Source organism: Staurois parvus, unplaced genomic scaffold (genome assembly GCF_062004578.1).
Source record: "Staurois parvus isolate SC_StPar_1 unplaced genomic scaffold, SC_StPar_1.0 ptg000267l, whole genome shotgun sequence".
Classification (NCBI taxonomy): Eukaryota; Metazoa; Chordata; class Amphibia; order Anura; family Ranidae; genus Staurois; species Staurois parvus.
The window spans coordinates 1,435,064-1,451,910 of record NW_028318063.1 but is presented as its reverse complement, the minus strand read 5'-3'; the positions used below and the strand labels follow the sequence as shown (position 1 = coordinate 1,451,910).

At 42.1% G+C, this 16,847-nt stretch overlaps 1 protein-coding gene across 2 annotated transcripts in view; it reads right to left on the bottom strand.

Moving 5' to 3' along the window:
• Window positions 1-16,847, bottom strand: part of FUT8 (fucosyltransferase 8) — a 189,410-nt gene that overhangs the window by 160,282 nt on the left and 12,281 nt on the right. Inside the window, exon 1 of one of the 2 annotated variants that reach the window (XM_089681454.1) lies at window positions 4,053-4,072. The exons of the other annotated variant lie outside the window; for it this stretch is intronic. The gene's annotated coding sequence lies outside the window, so the exon portion shown is untranslated. Of the gene's footprint in view, window positions 1-4,052; window positions 4,073-16,847 lie in introns of those variants that run through there. 2 annotated transcript variants of the gene reach the window in all.

Sequence of the window (16,847 nt, the reverse complement as noted above, 5' to 3'; positions counted from 1 at the left end):
CCCAACAAAATATTTTTCAAAAGCACATAACCTATGGAACCCCCCCCCCCCCAAACTAAATATTTTTTGAAAGCACATTACCTATGGAAAAAAGAAAAATGTGCTATTGATTTTTTAGGCCCGGAAATAGTTGCGCAAAAGTTCATCAAACCGCTATTTTCACTTAAAATACACTAAAATCATTATTAGTGGAAACATACATAGCAAAATGTACACAATTCCTGCTAAATTCCTATTAAATACAAAAGTTGATATTGCATTGAGTTACCGTATATACTCGAGTATAAGCCGAGTTTTTCAGCACATTTTTTGTGCTGAAAAACGGCCCCCTTGGCTTATACTCGAGTCAGCGTCTGCAGATGGCTCCCCCCCCCTTTCCAACAGAAGGGAAACTACGGTAAGTACATTGGTGGGCAGGGGGCTGCTGTCTCTTACCTGGCTCCGGTCCCACGACGATCCGGTCCAGGTGGCGCGGCTGCTCCTTCATTCGGTTCGTCCACTGGATGTTCGCGCGGCTGCTCGGCTCCGCCTTCTCACCGGTGATTGGCCGCCAGAACTGTAGCTCAGGAAAGGCACACAGGCGGCCAATCACAGGCGAGGAGGCGGAGCTGAGTGGCCCCGCGAAAATCGAGTGAAGGAGATGCAGGTAAGTGTGCCGTGCTTAGGTGCTGCTGCAACCACATATGCTGGCTGCAGCAGCACCGTACTGGAACAGGGGTCAGCAAGTGTCAGTGGGAGGAATAGTGCCCCATCATTGGTGTCACTGATACCAATGATGAGGCATTATTCCTCCCACTGACACCAACGATGGGGCAATTTTCCTCCCCCCCACTGACACCGATTGGGCACTATTCCTCCCCCCCCCACTGACACCAATGATGGGATACTATTCCTCCCACTGACACCAATGTTGGGACACTATTCCTCCCACTGACACCAATGATGAGACACTATTCCTCCCACTGACACCAAAGATGGGGCACTATTCCACTGACACCAATAATGGGGTGCTATTCCCCCCACTGATACTAATGATGGGGCACTATTCCTGCCACTGATACCAATGATGGGGCACTATTCCTCCCACTGACACCAATGATGGGGCACTATTCCTCCCACTGATACCAATGATGGGGCACTATTCCTCCCACTGATACCAATGATGGGGCACTATTCCTCCCACTGATACCAATGATGGGGCACTATTCCTCCCACTGATACCAATGATGGGGCACTATTCCTCCCACTGATACCAATGATGGGGCACTATTCCCCCCACTGATACTAATGATGGGGCGCTATTCCTGCCACGGATACCAATGATGGGGCGCTATTCCTCCCACTGACACAAATGATGGGGCGCTATTCCTCCCACTGACACCAATGATGGGGCACTATTCCTCCCACTGACACCAATGATGGGGCACTATTCCTCCCACTGACACCAATGATGGGGCACTATTCCTCCCACTGATACCAATGATGGGGCACTATTCCTCCCACTGATACCAATGATGGGGCACTATTCCTCCCACTGATACCAATGATGGGGCACTATTCCTCCCACTGATACCAATGATGGGGCACTATTCCTCCCACTGACACCAATGATGGGGCACTATTCCTCCCACTGATACCAATGATGGGGCACTATTCCTCCCACTGACACCAATGATGAGGCACGATTCTTCCCACTGGTGTTCCCACCCTCGGCTTATACTCGAGTCAATAGTTTTTCCCAGTTTTTTTGTGGTAAAATTAGGTACCTCGGCTTATATTCGGGCCGGCTTATACTCGAGTATATACGGTAATAAATAACAAATATTTGCCGATTTTGAATTGTGCCTCTGTGAAATGATGAAAACGGAATGTGTGCAAAACTGCAATTAAAAAAAATCTAGGCTCAAAATCTGCAGGTTGCCATTTTTTCACTTTCAGAATATGAAAGGACTCCTCAAACCATACATGTATATATAAATAAAAAAAAGTGCCACAAATTGTTTTTAGGCCCCGCAATAGTTGTGCAAATGTTCTTCAAATCACAATTTTCTCTAAAAATAAACTAAAATCATTATTAGTGCACATAAACACAACCTAATTTTTTCAAATTCCTGCTTAATTGCTACTAAGGCCTCGTACACATGGGGCATGCTAGAATGTATGCCCGTGGAGGGCAGTGTGGGGATCGTAGATGTGCAGATTGTGGATGGGGGGGGGAATTAGAGTGGGGGGCATTTAAAAAAAAAAAAAGAACAGCGGCGACGGTAATTAGTGAGGCTGGAGACAGGGAAGGGAGGGTAGTGGTGGCATTCGCGTGGGGGGGGGGCCTTACATTTGAGTTGTATAGCCCTGATCAGTGGCTTCTTAGCCACTAGTCAGAGCTGTCTGCTGAACACTTTTACTATAAGCTCATGAGCTGATAGCAGATGAGGAATGGACCTGGCCTGCTGGAAGCGGTGCTGGAGGGCCGTACGTTGTACACACCTGGCAGTGAAATGGTAATGTCTTGAGCAGTGTATTTTTTTTACATGGCAATTCTAGTAAAGAGTTACTAGGCCTGTGATAATTCGGGGTACTCACTTTATTTCATTGTGGTACATACACTTATTAAACCCCCGTAATGTCTTCTTTTCATAGCTTGATGGGAAAACATATGTAGTCGATGGACCGAATCAGTCACAGAAGAAGAACAACCTACCCCTCTTCCTTGGGGTATGACCCTCCAGGCAACTTAAAGTGGTTGTAAGCCTCAGACATGAAATATGAACAAAGCATATCCCTCCGACAACCTGTGGACTACGATCTGCCAGTTGACCGCGGCCTGGTGACTGGTAGATCGTGCCTGGGCTTGCCGTCCTGCTGTCACACATGTAGCTCAGCCAGCGCAGGCCATGGTGGGAGAAGGCAGTCCAGGAGGCATCAGCCAACCTTGTAAGCCGCCGTATCCTCTATAGTGTTGGCTGCGGTGTCGGGGGGAGCAATACATAAGGCACTCCACCTCTTATTCCTGGATGCACAAAGACTAGCAGCAGCTAGAAGAGGTCTACAGCTCCGTGTATTACACTGGGCATACTAGGGCACACTATTAGCTATGTGGGCACAACAGAATCTTTATGCTATTGTGCCCATATAGATGCTGCTCTGCCCATACAGATGCACAATAGCAACTATATGGGCACAACAGCCTCAATATGGGTCCAATAGTATCAGGGATGCACGTTTGATCTCCCCCTCTCTCTCTGAGCCGTCAATTTATGCAGCACTTTACATATATATTATACATGGACATCAGTCCCTAACCCTCAAGGGGCGTACAATCTAAAGTCCCTAACTCACATTCCTACTGTGGGCACTTCCGCCTGGCAGTACTAGGGTAGTTGGTTTGAATCCCAATCACGGCACCTCCTGCCTGGAGTTTGCATGTTCTCTCTGTGCCTGTGTGGGTTTCCTCCGGTTACCTCCCACATTCCAAAGACATGCTGGTAGGTTAATTGGCTCCTGTCTAAATTGGCCCTAGTACATGTATGTATGAATGTAAGTTAGAGACCTTAGATTCTACGCGCCTTGAGGGCTAGGGACTGCTGTGAATGTACAATATGTATATCTAAAGTGCTGCATAAATTGATGGCGCTATATAAGTACCTGAAATAAAATACTAGGGCCAATTTAGACAGGAGCCAATAAACCCACCAGCATGTCTTTGGAGTGTGGGAGGAAACCGGAGTACAGGGAGGAAACCCATGCAGGCACAGGGAGAACATGGAAACTCCATCCATGTATTATATAAAAATATAAACTCAAAATAGTGCAAATACCTGATGGAACAGTTTACCAAATAACTGGACTTTATGTTAAATCTAAAACCAGCATAAGAATATATTCACAAATCTTATCCCTATACATGTTGCTTTCTAGGAAGCTTGACAGTGCAGACACCTCCACAGGACTGCCTGATAAGCACAAGCCCCACCATGCAGATATGTCCCAATAAATGTTGAGAAATTCCCAATTCACTTTATAAAAGAAAAAAAAAAACATCCCACCCAGCTCACCCTTTACAGTCAGGCAGTAAAAGCATTAGATGAAGGTTGAAGGGTCCTTTCCCACTGGCAATCGTTTTTTCAAGCGGACCGGATCACGAGGTCCATGCTTTTCTATGGCAGGTGTAAACAAACTTTGATCGATTTTATAGCCGCCTGCTTTCAGGTCTGATCAGGCCCACTAAAAGAGAAAAAAAAAAAAGGAGGATAAACACAAAATGCCCTTCTATTTGGGTGGACCAGATCAGATCGCCGATCAGGATCCCCTATTGATCCAAAACGCAAACCGCCCACATGAAAGGACCCTGAGCCTGGGTTCACATATATGTGGTGCGGTAGATCGCATGTGATTCACACAGGAACGGCACCGCATTCCTGTGCAAATCACCTGTGATTTGTGCCATGCATTTTGTATGGCACCCGAAAAGGTGCAGGACCCTTATTTTGGTCTGCACTAGAATCGGATTGCATGGATTGCATTGCACACCTATGTGATCCGATTCTGCACATCGCACCGCATTTTGGGAACCGCTTTTTGGGTTTTGTTAACTTAACATACGCAGGTAAAGCCCTGGGGCTAAAGGTGGGGAATTTGTAAAGGATATCCTATTGAGGAAAAGCCTTTCATCTGAAGTAATTTCCATTTCACTGTATAGTAGACCTCTCCTGAGGTTGGTGCCCTTTATTCTCAAAGAATCTAATGTACAGCTATAGTCTATCCTTCCCATTGACAAATGATATTTTTTTACAGCTCAGCCAAGCTGCATTGAAATACTAATGAACTTGCAAATGTTGCTCACCTTCCTTTTTTGGGGAAAGACAACTTTTTGCCTGGGTTCACAATGGTGCGGAATTTGCAGCAGGAGCATATGTTAAGTTAACAAAACCCAAAAAGCGGTTCGCAAAATGCAGTGCGATGTGCAGAATCGGATCGCATAGGTGTGAATACCCATGCAATCCGATTCTGCACATTGCACCGCATTTTGCGAACCGCTTTTTGGGTTTTGTTAACTTAACATACGCTCCTGCTGCAAATTCCGCACCGCACCATTGTGAACCCAGGCTAAAAGTTGTCTTTCCCCAAAAAAGGAAGGTGAGCAACATATGCAAGTTCATTAGTATTTCAATGCAGCTTGGCTGAGCTGTAAAAAAATATAATTTGTCAGTGGGAAGGATAGACCTTAGCTGTACATTAGATTCTTTGAGAATAAAGGGCACCAACCTCAGGAGAGGTCTACTATACAGTGAAATGGAAATTACTTCAGATGAAAGGCTTTTCCTCAATAGGATATCCTTTACAAATTCCCCACCTTTAGCCCCAGGGCTTTACCTGCATGTCAAGAAATTTGCTCTAGTTTCTTTGCCCTTCAGGTATACATGAATGAGACAAAAAGCTGCTAATCACTTAATCATTATACTGCTACCAAAGGCTATTAGAACATATTCCAGCAGAATATGAGAAATACAACTTAAAGCAGAATTAAGACCAAAAGCAAACAATTATATCGCAGCTTACCAGTTCTTAGATGTAATGTCTCTATTTGTTTTCTTTTTTACGCTTTCTTCTATTTTCATCTGATGAAATGGCCAGTAATTTGGTTTTTCAAAAGAACAAGCTCTCCCGCAGTTACAGGGATGAGACAAACCAGTTAGCACTGGCAGAGGTTTACAATGATCCGCTTTTATTTATTCATGTAAAACCTTTATCTCTAAAAGGAACAAAACTGTTGCTGTAACTGCTGATAAAGTGTTAGCGGGAGTTTGGCTTCAATTTGTTAGTGTATATAAATCTGCTAGTTTAACGCTCCGTTCCCCCCAGATGGACAATGCTGCTGTCCAAAATGTGCCTCCTGTACTCACTCATCCAGAGTGGAGGCACTCTAATACAGGAGGTATGTTACTGGCCAGATCACCCAGTGAAAACAGTGAAAAAGCCTGAAAAATAATACATCCACTACATCTAATGATTTGATAGTAGATATTTGGTTTGGGGTTTAACACCGCTTTAAAACGTTTGTCCACCTTTTAATTTTTTTTCTGTAAAGGTGAACTAACACCGTACACCCTCCCCACGCCCCTGTCCCCACTGTGCCTCCAAAGATGCTACTCTGACAGCAACCAGTCCAATGGTCTGGGAATTTGAAATCCTTGCTCTTCTCCCTCTTCTCTGTGCAGTGCTTCCAGGACGGACAAGATCGATTCTGATTGGTCAGCGCCATCACAGTGAATTGCTCTGGTCTGTCCCAGAAGTGCTGACATCATTGCTTACTACTTTTGAATTCTGTTAATGATCACAGAGGTCACATGGTACAAGGCTATTCACAACAGCCTTGTACCATGTGACAAGCTGTGACCAATCACAGCTCACACAGTATTTCTCAATGGCTGCAAGAATGCAGCCAGAGAGAAGGAGAAATCCTTGCTTTTACAGCCTTTATGGGTGTAAAAGCAATCAGTGTTAAAAAAAAGAAAAAAAAAAATCTTCATCACCTCCCACAAGTAGTACAGTGTTACTATGGTGACACTGTACTGCTAGGGTGACAGTATGTTAAAAGAAAAAAAAAAGAAACAAATAATAATATAGAAAAGTAAAAATGTAAAAAAATAATTTTTGAAAAATTATCATTTTTGGGTATTTTGTTTTTACTAAAAAAGATAGCTGAATACATTTTGATCAAGATGTATGAGGAAAGATTATTTATTTGCAAAACTTTAACAGAATAAAAGATGTGTGGACATTTTCATTTATATAGCAAAAAAAATAAAAATCCCAGTGGTGAATAAATACCACCAAAAAAAAGTTTTATCTGTCTCAAAAAATTATTAAAAATTAATATGGGTACAGTGTTGCATGACCGCGCAATTGTCATTTAAAGTGTGACAGCGCTGAAAGCTGAAAATTGGCCTGGACTGGAAGGGGGGTGAAAGTGTCCAGACTGGAAGTGGTTAAAGTCTTGTGTATATCTGCAATGTACAAAACAACATGCATCCTTTTTGCAGGCACATGGCAGTGCCAATAATTCTTAATGGCAGCCCATGCACCTTGCTCTCCTGCAGGCTAAACAGAGTACTCTGCAATTTTAAAAACCCTAAAAGCGTTGCGGAAATCAGGCAAAAACACGCGCACACCTGCACAGGTGTAAAGGGAACATTAATAGGCATAAAAGGATCAATACTTTACTACATATTGTATCTGCTTGCCTTCTGGGGTATCAAGAAGGATTTACTTTCCACCCAATGTACCAAATCGGGCCATGCTTTATATTGGAGTTCTTTTGCCTTCCTCCGGATCAATGGTGGGGATAAGATTCTGTATATGGAGGATTTCTACTTATTTATTCTGTTTATTTTCTAGTCGTTTGTACTAGATGGACTTGAATCTTTTGTTCAACCTATGTAACTATATACACACACAATGCCTGGGAGTCAGTTTAGACCAGGGGGTCTCCAAACGTTCTAAACAAAGGTCTGTTCAGACTTTAGGGGGGCCAGACTGTGGCAATTGGGAGTAGAAATTGTCCTGGCAATAGGGGGGAGTAAATGATGCATCTGCTGCATTAGGGAGAGGAATAACGTCCTATTGTTGGTGTCAGTGGGAGAAATAGTGCCCTGCTGGTGTCAGTGGCCCATCATTGGTATCAGTAGGAGAAATAGTGCCCCATTGTTGGTGTCAGTTTGAGGAATAGTCCTCCATCATTGGTGAAAATGGGAGAAATAGCGCCCCAATGATGGTGTCAGTTTGAGGAATAGTCCTCCATCATTGGTTAAAATGGGAGAAATAGCGCCCCAATGATGGTGTCGGTTTGAGGAATAGTCCTCCATCATTGGTTAAAATGGGAGAAATAGCGCCCCAATGATGGTGTCAGTTTGAGGAATAGTCCTCCATCATTGGTTAAAATGGGAGAAATAGCGCCCCAATGATGGTGTCAGTTTGAGGAATAGTCCTCCATCATTGGTTAAAATGGGAGAAATAGCGCCCCAATGATGGTGTCAGTTTGAGGAATAGTCCTCCATCATTGGTGAAAATGGGAGAAATAGTGCCCTGCTGTTGATGTCAGTAGCAGGGACTATGCCCCATTGTTGGTGTCAGTGTGAGGAATAATGTCTTGTACCATTGGGAGGAAAAGTGCCCCAAGGGCCAGAAAAAGGCAAGCAAAGGGCAGAATTCAGCCCCCTGGCCGCAGTTTGGAGACCACTGGTTTAGACCACCACTGACGACCTGAGAACTACCAACAATACACATGGCCTTTAACCCTTTCCCACTTGCACTGTCCACTTTTAAAGTTGACATTCAGAGGGGTGGGAAGGATCGGCGATTATGTGACCTTGTGTGATTGGCGGTCACTGTGGTAACATGATCGGAAGCCAGTCCGCCAGCTACCAATGTCTTCTCGGGACCAAGAGCAGTTTTCAGCAGTTGGGTCTTTGTGCTGGGAGCGCACTCCCAGCACAGGAACATGGCTTTCCCAAGCAACGCATATGTGCACCGCGTGGGCATTAAAGCCCAGTTTTTTGCCACTGCATACACGGGTTAATGGGGCATAATGAGGTTACATACAAAGCTCTGGCTGTACTCTCATTATTTGTGAATGTCAAGGATGAGAACTCCAATGCAGTATAAACATGAACTTTTACACTACTCCAAATAAGAGAGTGATTCACAAAAATTTCTATGGATTCGTTGTATGCTTTACTAATCTGTATTTACATTTCTAGCTAGAACACATAAAAATGATAACCATCACATTAACAATGCAAATACTGTATGTCATACCAAATTAGGCAGAACTTACACTTGCTAGCGAGTACACTCATGAGAAAATTACAACAAAGTAAAAATATATAGAGCAAAAATAATTCACGCATTTTAAAGAACCCTTGTGTAATGTACACAGCTTCAACTGTGGAATAAACAGAGACACTGGGTAACGCCTGAGGCCAGTGCCAAGTAATTAAAGCGCACAGCTGGCATCTCCTCAAGCAAAGTATGTACTCATAAGGACCTATGCTGTCACACAGACAGAGATGTCAATCACGCAAATATTTCATAGGAGGCCTCAGATTATGTCTAGTTATATTTCCATACCAGGCTATTACCCTATGATGTACATACAAAAAAACCTCAGCCTTTAGAACCACTTTAACATTCTAATCAGATAAAATCCCATAATCAGAATAATTAAAAAATAAAACCCAGGTGGCAAGTGGTTGCAGGACTTGTGGTTCCAGACTACTGTGAACCACTTGCCTAAGTGGAGTGGACATATGCAGTTCAAGTTTTCAGAGCCAATGGAAAGGGATCAATGGTTCAGCTATGTAGCCACCTGTATCAAAGATCTCCACTTTTGTGCCACTCACCACCGATATGAGGACACTTTACCACTCACCACCGATATGAGGACACTTTACCACTCACCACCGATATGAGGACACTTTACCACTCACCACCGATATGAGGACACTTTGCCACTCACCACCCATATGAGGACACTTTGCCACTCACCACCCATATGAGGACACTTTGCCACTCACCACCCATATGAGGACACTTTGCCACTCACCACCCATATGAGGACACTTTGCCACTCACCACCCATATGAGGACACTTTACCACTCACCACCCATATGAGGACACTTTACCACTCACCACCCATATGAGGACACTTTACCACTCACCACCCATATGAGGACACTTTACCACTCACCATCGATATGAGGACACTTTACCACTCACCACCCATATGAGGACACTTTACCACTCACCACCCATATGAGGACACTTTACCACTCACCACCCATATGAGGACACTTTACCACTCACCACCCATATGAGGACACTTTACCACTCACCATCGATATGAGGACACTTTACCACTCACCATCGATATGAGGACACTTTACCACTCACCATCGATATGAGGACACTTTACCACTCACCACCCATATGAGGACACTTTACCACTCACCATCGATATGAGGACACTTTACCACTCACCACCAATATGAGGACACTTTACCATCACCAATAGAACAGGACATTTATCCGTATGAACTACTCCACTTTAATTGCTGTATTGTATATTACAAAGTCCAGCCTGTGGCACATTACAGATCTTAGTGCACTGCTCATGACTTACCTTTTTTAAACATTTTATAAAAGTATATATATATATATATACATATATATATATATATATATATATATATATATATATACACACACACACACACACACACACACACATACTGTGACAGGAGCAATACAGTGTTATTAAAGTGACACTGTACTAATATGGGGAGGTGATCAAATTTTTTTTTTTATTAAACACAATATGACTGCCTACAACAGTGATAATCACTGTTACAAGCAACCATTGTTTCTGAATGACATGCATTCCACAGCTATCACATGATACAGATGTGTGATTGGCCCTATCTGTACCATGTCATCATTGTGACCAATCACAGAGGTCAACACAATAGTGCACAATGAATGGCTATGAATGAAAGCCATGTGCAATTGCCATGTGATCTGCAGTGTCCCAGTACACTGATCTGTCAGCTATTGTGTCCGGTAAACAAAGCGGGTGACAGATCATGCTGCAGAGCGGCCCCTGGAGAGCGTGCGAGGCGTGACCTTGGGAGGACATCATATGACGTCAGCCCAGGATGGCAGTGCTACAGTTCGCCCCTCATATTATAGGCTGGGAGGAAGGAGGTTAAAGTTTAACTGAACAAGCTGAAGATAAAAGCTGATTGGTTGCCATGCCCAGCTGCTCAAGATTCTGTCTGCTCCAGTTTTGACAAATTTGCCTCATTATGATTTACATCATCTCCTGTAGCGTGTCTGCAGTGCCTGCCATCTCTTGTAACATGAGACAACCGTAATATCATTACCACATCCAATTTAAACTAGATGTGCAAAGATTTATACTCACAAACTTTTGAGGTACCCGCTTCACAACATATTCTTAATTAACTTAATAAAATTCTTATGTTTTGTTTAAAATTCACAGAGAAAAATTAAAAAAACACTTACCAATATACTATATGTAAAGCTGTAAATAATGACCTTATCCGTCACCTACATAACTCACACAGTCATTTGATGTGTGTGCAGATTAGTGGTGCACCAAAATGAAAATTCTGGTGCAGAAACCGATAACTCAGGATGGACTTGGCCGAAAATGTAACATACAGTTTTTAAAATTAAAAAAAAAAATGTTAAAATAATGTGGCTAGCGTTTTGCACTGAAGTCACTAGGGAGTGTTTTTACATTAGAGTCTATGGGACACGACTTTGCATGAAAATCTGAGACACGATTTTGCATTGAAGTCACTAGGGGGTATTTTTGCATGAAAGTTTATGAGAAACGATTTTGCATTGAAGTTGCTAGGGGGTGTTTTTGCGTGAAAGTCTATAAGGCACGACTTTGCATGTATCGGCATCTTTTTTCTTATTGGAAAAATGCTGATAGAACCATTTTCATTTCATATTGCATCCCTAGCACAGATGGCAATCTAGATTACATCGAAATATATATTTAGTAAGGTCTATATATATTTGGACACATGCACAATTTTAGTTTTTTTCATGTATTTATCAAAACATATTCAAGCTATAGTTATATAATGGAGATGGCCTGAAAGTGCACACTCTCAGGTTTAGTTTGAGGGTATTTACATCCAAATGGAGAACGGTTCAGGAATTACAGCTCTTAAGAGTAGCCATACCCCCTTTTTTCAAGGGACCAAAAGTAATTGGACAGCGGAATCAAAAGCTGTTTCATGGCCAGGTGTGGGCTACTCCGTTATTTCTTCATCAATTAAGCAGGTAAGAGGTCTGGAGTTGGTTCTAAGTGTAACTCAAAGTGATCTATAAAAAAGTGCCGCGCTCCCATATATTAATAAAAATTATGCTATATATCACATATATCACTCTATATTAAACAAATATATTATTGTGCTAATTACTCTTTGTGAAAGAGGTGGAATAATACATTATTACAACGGTCCATTTTATATCTGGAGGAATTTTACAAAAGGAGGAATATGGTTGCCTATTATCTCAGGCAAAACACAAGGTGAGCGCATACTAAGTACACACTGCACGTGGATTTTGGGAGTGGCACTTCTTATGCTGAATTAATCGGAAGAGGACTTTGTGCACACTTATAATTATATTTAAATACGGACTTGGATATATTGATATGGTTTTTTATGGTTCTTTGTTTTCACAAAGAGTAATTAGCACAATAATATATTTGTTTAATATAGAGTGATATATGTGATATATAGCATAATTTTTATTAATATATGGGAGCGCGGCACTTTTTTATAGATCACTTTGAGTTACATAGCACTATTTGATGAGTTAGTGTGAGTGTCCGCGAACCACAGGTGGGTTTATTTATTCATTTAATTGATTAATTTAATCAAGATTTACCATAGTAGCTCACAAGTAATCACATTTTCAATTTTGGTTCTAAGTGTAGTTTTTGCATTTGGAATCTATTGCTGTGAACCTACATCATGCGTTCAAAGGAGCTGTCCATGCAAGTGAAAAAGGCCATTGTAAGGCTTCAAAAACGAAAAAAAAATCCATTAGAGACAAAGCAGAAACATTAGGAGTGGCCAAATCAACAGTTTGGTAAATTCTGACAAAAGAATGCACTGGTGAGCTCAGCAACATAAAAAGGCAGGGACGTCCACGGAAGACAACAGTGGTGGATGATTGCAGGATCCTCTCTATAGTAAATAAAAACCCATTCACAACATCCAGACAAGTGAAGGACACTCTCCAGGAGGTGGGTGTATCATTGTCAAAGTCTACAATCAAGAGAAGAATAAATGAGAGCAAATACAGAGGGTTCACCACAAGGTGAAACCATTTATAAGCCTGAAGATTAGAAAAGCCAGATTAGACTTTGCCAAAAAACATCTAAAAAAGCCAGACCAGTTCTGGAAAAGCATTCTTTGGATGGATGAAACGAAGATTAATCTGTACCAGAATGACAGGAAGAAAAAAGTGTGAAGAAGGCTTGGAACAGCTCATGATCCAAACCACGAAACGAAACATGGTGTTGGCAGTGTGATGGCATGGGCATGCATGACTTCCAGTGGCATTGGGTCATTGGTGTTTACTTATGATGTGACAGAAGACAGAAGCAGCTGCAGCAAAGATGATTGGACGGTGCATCACAGTACAGATGGACAATGGTCCAAAACACACTGCTAAAGCAACCCAGGAGCTTTTGAAGGAAAAAAAGTGGAATATTTTGCAATGGCCGAGTCAATCACCTGATCTCAACCCAATTGAGCATGCATTTCACTTGCCGAAGGCAAAATTAAAAGGCAGAAAGACCCACAAAGAACAACTGAAACCAGCTGCACTTAGAGCCTGGCAAAGCATCAGGAAAGAAAAAAGACAGTCTTTGGTAATGTCCATGGGTTTCAGACTTCAGGCAGTCATTGCCAGTATAGGATTCTCAACAAAATATTAAAAATTAACATTTTAAGATTATATTAATTTGTCCAATTACATTTGAGCCCCTGAAAATGGAGGGAAAATGGTTGCAGTTCCTAAAATTTGTACTTGAAAGTTATGTTCAACCCCTTGAATTAAAGCTGAAAGTCTGCACTTCAAATTCATTTGGATTGTTATGTTTTAATTTATTCTGGTGGCATACAGAGCCAAAAGTATGAAAATTGTGCCTGTGTCCAAATATGTATGGACTTAACTGTATATATATATATATATATATTTATTTATTTATTTTTTTAGTTAGCATACGGTAAAGGATTTGGGTATACTCAACAGGTTTCCCGAAATCAATTCACTTATTTAGGAGTTTGATGGGTACAAGCTATAACAACAAAAACACCAATAAAAACCAATTAGCTGAATATTAGCAATAATCATCATTACCAACAAGTTCACACAGTCTATAAGGCCATTACATGGTGATGTTAACGTCAGAATGCTTCCTAAAAGGATCAATGCTGACACACACAGCTAGGAGTAAGGTCATAAAAAAAAGAAAAGGAACCAGATGAAAGATACATTAAACATCAAATCCGGTCAGTCCTCATAGGCACAGAACTACAGCTATAAAATTATGACCCAATGTAACTTTAAGTAGCAAAACTGCATAATAAATTTGTATGACTGACCATCAATAACATGGCTTATGTACATGTATATCCTGAGACTCCACCGACCAGAGGGAAAGATTCTGTTATAGGCGTATTCCCCCTGGGGCCATAACTATGATGGGCAGCTTCCTCGCGGCCTATGTCTCTCAACCAGAACCTGTGTAATGGCTTTTAGTCACCCTAAGTCACTGGAAGTATTTCTCCAACAGACAATTTCTGGGTAATATAAGTGGTGAAGCGCTCAACTACAGGATCCTGAAGAAGCCACGTGATCGTGGCGCAACGCGTCGACGTAGGGGTGACGTACTTCCGGTTCCGGGTTCGGACGCCATCTTTGGACACCTGTATACACCCATAGCATATGGGAAACTGCTTCTCGTTTTTTGAGGACATGTGAGTGTAATGTTTCACTGTATCATTCTAGTTCATTAAACAGTGTTGCACTATGGAGGTTTGCTTTTGTTTTCCATATGCGCTCTGTGTCTGAGTCCATTGTGTGAGGGGTATTGGAGTATTACTTACTGCCTGGAGGAGGATCTTGGTCGGTGGTGGCAGTGGAGGAGGATATTATCTGGCAGAATTCGTTGTATGAGGGGAGTAATTGGAGTGTTACTTACTGCCTGGAGGAGGATCAAGGTCGGTGGAGGCAGTGGAGGAGATTAATATCTGGCAGAGAGATATATATATTTAAAGCTCTGTGACCCGCAAGGGTCGAATGTGGAAGGTGAGGGGGCATTTCTGCTATTGAGGGAGTCACGTCAAGATTTTCACGAAGAGCACTATTGTAGCATGGAGTGACATTATTTGAACACTTTTCTATAATTTTGCACAGTGTGGCATCACTATTTAATTTATTGTAATTAATATTTTATTTAAATTGGTATAATTAATTGTATTTTAGTATCACTTTTGCACAGTTTAAGAGATATTAGTTGTTTATCACTATATCACCAGGGATATATTATGTATATATGAGGATATTGCACTAGTTTTTTCATTATTATTTTGTATATCTGTATAGCTTAAGAGTTATCATTTCTGTATCATCATACCACTAGGGATATTTATATATGGGGATATTGCACTAGTTTTTGATTATCTAAGTTGAGCGCTTCACCACTTATATTATTTTTGTTTTACATATCTTGCGGTATAGAGAATAGGTGATAGCAGCTAACTCACTAGGTTCTGTGGAGCGCAGGGGGATTTCTGTATATATATTAATTTCTGGGTAATGTTTAAAGTGGTTGTAAACCTCAGACATACGTTCGTTTTGTTTCGGTTTTGTTCGGTTCGTAAACCTACGAACAAAGCATATCCCTCTGTACTGTGTACTTATCTCAATTAAGAGCACTAAGTGTTATTTCTGTCTGCTCCTTTCTTTCTCTACTATCAACAGGAATCACTTCTGACAAGTTTTCCTGACACCAAGAGAAAAATGGTGATGGGGAGGGACCTCCAGCAGATTGACATCCTCAGCTCTGTTTATGTGAGCTGTGTGGAGGGGATGTGCCTCTTCCCTCCAAACACTGACTGTCCATTCAGACAAGGAAGGGGCCAGTAAATTACATATTAACCGGCCACTTCCCTTCTCCTTACCCTGACAGATCCACCGCAGCGGCCGGCAGAAAGGGAGGGGGTACCCAGCAGAGAGCACACAGGGGCCCGGAGAGAGCACAGGGGAACCAGGAGGGAGCATGGGGGCAGCAGAAAGAAGATGGGTAGGAGGGGTGATATATAAAGGCACTGATTTGTCTTTCTCTCCTGCCACCGCTGAATTCCTGCAGGAAGGAGAGGAGAAGAAACATAAACAAAACATCCTGCGCTCAGAGACCCAGAAATCAACGGGTTGAACCATACATGAAAAGTTCTTCCAGTGGCAGATCAAAGGCTGTGCAGCTCTAACTCAAGACTGGGGAAGCCCAATAACAGCTGTAACAAGGAACAAAAACAAAAGCGCACCAACCTTGAGCATTACCTCAGTGAGTAAAGGGTAAATATATTAAGTTAAGATGTATACTCACAAAACTAGCAATATAAAAAGCATATAAAATCCTACATCAGCAGAGACGTACAGGTCTCATCTAGAGGGGAGACTCTCAGGATAAAGCTGATGCCTTTCTAAGCTCTGAGGAAGAAGGGATCACCCTTCGAAACCCGCACGTGTCTGCTGATGTTGGATTTTATATGCTTTTTATATTGCTACTTTTGTGAGTATACATCTTAAATTAATAAATTTACCCTTTACTCACTGAGGTAATGCTCAAGGTTGGTGCGCTTTTGTTTTTGTTCTTTGTTACAGGGAAAGGAGGAGAAGCAGGCATTCAGCGTGGCAGGACAGAAATAGACTGATTGGTTCCTCTATATGCTGCCCCTCCTATCCAGGCAGCCCCAACCCACCGGGCAAATGTCCATTGTGCCCTATGGCCAGTCCAGGCTTGGACCTTACCCTGGACCTTACCCTTACCCTGTGTTTCGGCACTTGTCTTTTTATGGGAGCATTCCGAGGTGGTATGGCCTTATAAATCGTGAGAACTTGTTTGTGATGATTAATATTGCTAATATGGAGAGAAATGTACAGTATGAGGTTCTTATTGGGGTTTTTATTGTTCTAGTTTGTACCTGTCATACTCCTGAAGACGCAAACTGAT